Below are 2,727 nucleotides of genomic sequence, written 5' to 3' on the forward strand. Positions count from 1 at the left end.
TCGCATGTCTCTAAAGGATCACTAAAGCAGCTGAATAAAACACCACTGTGTGCCTGAGGATTAGAAGAAACATCATTCCTTTAAAAACTAAAATACTCTTCTATTCATTCATTCATTCATACCTTTATTTAACCAGGATAAAAATCTCCTTGAGATTAAAAATCTCTTTTATAAAGGTAGTCCTGGCAAGTGGCAGCACGGTTTCAAATAGACACAGAGACACTAACGGGTAAATACATTAACACACTTTCACTTATCATATTCTAACCACAATGTCCTAAATCAATTTAAAACGGTGACATACAGACTTTCTTTTCTGCCAGGTCCTTCAAAAAAAAGCCTTTAAAAGAAAAAAGTGAGACCAACTCCTTCAACTATAGTGCTGCAAAATTAAAAGCCTTCTTGTCAAACTCAGTGCGGGCTTTAGGGACTGTCAGTAAAAACAGATCCTGGCAGCGCAGGTGATATGTCCCTGCAGACACTCGGGAGGATGTAAGTTATATGTGTGTATGTGTGCATAAAGGAGGCACGCATTGATTTACCATTTTATTTTGCCAAAGTTTGAGAATTCTGCTCAAAACGTGTGCAACATTTGAATAAAAGAAATCAAACATGCTAGCAGGGGCACTCTGAGAGCGCAGACCTCTGCCGAGACCACGCCCCAGCTCATAACATTAACAAACGGGAAAAATTAATTGTCCCGTATTGTATCTGTCCCGTGATTAGGATCTGTTCCGAAATCTAATGGGTTCTAACTTGGCCCATGCTGCACCCTTCCACCAAGTTTCATAAAAATCAGGCCGATCCGTAACCCTGCTGACAAAGAGAAACAAACCATCAAACCAAGCTGAAAACATAACCTTCCTGGCAGAGGTGACTACAGACAGAGTACAGTAGGTCAGTGATCCATTATACTGTACATCATTTGACTTTATGTTGGATTGCCTTGAAAAGCAATACAGAAGTTAAAAAAAACAGTATTAATCTTGTGTTTTTTTTTTTCTCCTTAATATGTTATAGATTCAGGTCTCAACAGAACAAAGATGAAGTTGGTCTGTTTCTGTGAAGTCCCTCCCAGCTATTACCAGCTTTAAGGATGAGCATTGATTATGAGGCATGGCGCTTCCTCTCTGCTTACCGTAACAATTTCAAAAGATGGTTCACGACTTACAGTATCTCTACTCCACCAATACCACACTCTGCTGCCTATAATTACCAATTTTTCAAGTAAGCAGATCTGCAATGTGCTTCATAATCAGTTCTGCACTTTAAAGACGTGCGGTGATATAAGCTTGTGGACGGCGGCGCGACAGAGAAATTGCACGGCAGCCGGGGTATTGATTTCATTTATCTCCGCCGGTGCTGGGACTTGTAAACAGGTGTCTGCTGATTCTGTTGGCGAGTTATTCCACGCTTTGCTGGTAATGCAGAGGGAGAGTAATGCAAGGAGACATATGAAGGGCGTCCTCACCCCCAGCAGCCACCACAGAGGTGCATCTTATCTGCCTCGATGTCCCGGCGGCCAGCTGAGCACGACTGCTTGCACCGGCCAGGTGGGAATGAATGCAAAGTAGCTGTATGAATGTGAAACGGGCCGTAGATGATAAAGAACATGTGCGCCGGGAAAAACATCCCCTGGTGAATTAAATGTTAAAAGGTGACTTTTAAACATCAATATATCATTGTCAGAGTAATTAAAAGCACTTGGTGTTAATTACCGTCAACACATGAGACAACAACGGAGACACCTGACTGCAACTCACAACAGCATGGCTTTTGATGATGCAAAAGAAATACATACCACATTTCTTATAATTGCTCTGTGTTTTAAGGAGGATAAGATTAGATTAACTTTATTGATCCCACACTGGGAAAATCCACTCATTACTGCATTTCAAAGAAAAGAGTGAAGTTAAAAAGGAAACGAGATAATAATCAAAGACAAAAACACATGAATATACACCTTTCACTCATTCAGATATGAAACTATTGTTGAGTCAAAGGTTTTATATGGTTTTAAACATGGCTTCACCGAATAATTCAACTTTTATTCTCAATGACTTGTGTCAACAACAGATCTATGATCTATTAAAAGTGAAAAATGCCCATCTTAAGTTCTCAGAGTCCGAGATGATATCGTTAAACTTCTTATTTTGTGTCACACACAGTCCAAAACCCAAAAGGTATTAAATTTGCAATGATGAAATATAAAGATGGCAGCAAAACCCTCACATTTGAGAAGCTTGAACTACAAATGATATTCATTTATCATCAAAATCATTAAAAAAATGTTGACGGTTTAATAAAAAAAAACGTTAGAGCCATTCAAAAACAGAACTCTCTTCCTACTCTGTGTTGTAAAGTTAATAGTTTCTTTTACTTAACTGTCCTCTTAGTCACCTGCTCATATATTTTCCTCACCCTTTTCATAAACTCTGCTGAGGTCTAGAGCAATGGTACACTGCGGGCACAAAACCAATAAAACTAATATGCATAATTAATATTCCCTGAAGCAAGCAGCGCTTCATAATCTGTTCTACATTGTTAAGTCGAGAGTTAATAAAGACTAGTGGCTGGCGTAGCTACAGAGAAATTGCAAGGTATTGGTCGCACTTCATCACCAGATGCTGTGAGTCACCAACGGGTGTCGGATAAAAAAGTGTTTTTGTTTTTCATTGGGCCCCTTTTGTGTTCAGCGGCGGGGGGGGGGGGAGAATTAGTAGGTGA

General features: G+C 39.7%; 1 long non-coding RNA gene across 1 annotated transcript; it reads right to left on the bottom strand.

Annotated features, from left to right (window-relative positions):
• Window positions 1-905: 905 nt before the first annotated feature.
• On the bottom strand, window positions 906-1,787 carry LOC116702064 (uncharacterized). The gene is made up of 2 exons (XR_004335049.1): window positions 1,719-1,787; window positions 906-1,635 (listed from the first exon to the last, which is right to left on the bottom strand). It is a non-coding gene; the product is annotated as an uncharacterized LOC116702064 (long non-coding RNA).
• Window positions 1,788-2,727: the final 940 nt, after the last annotated feature.

The sequence above is a fragment of the Etheostoma spectabile genome, chromosome 14 (genome assembly GCF_008692095.1).
Source record: "Etheostoma spectabile isolate EspeVRDwgs_2016 chromosome 14, UIUC_Espe_1.0, whole genome shotgun sequence".
NCBI classification, from domain to species: Eukaryota; Metazoa; Chordata; class Actinopteri; order Perciformes; family Percidae; genus Etheostoma; species Etheostoma spectabile.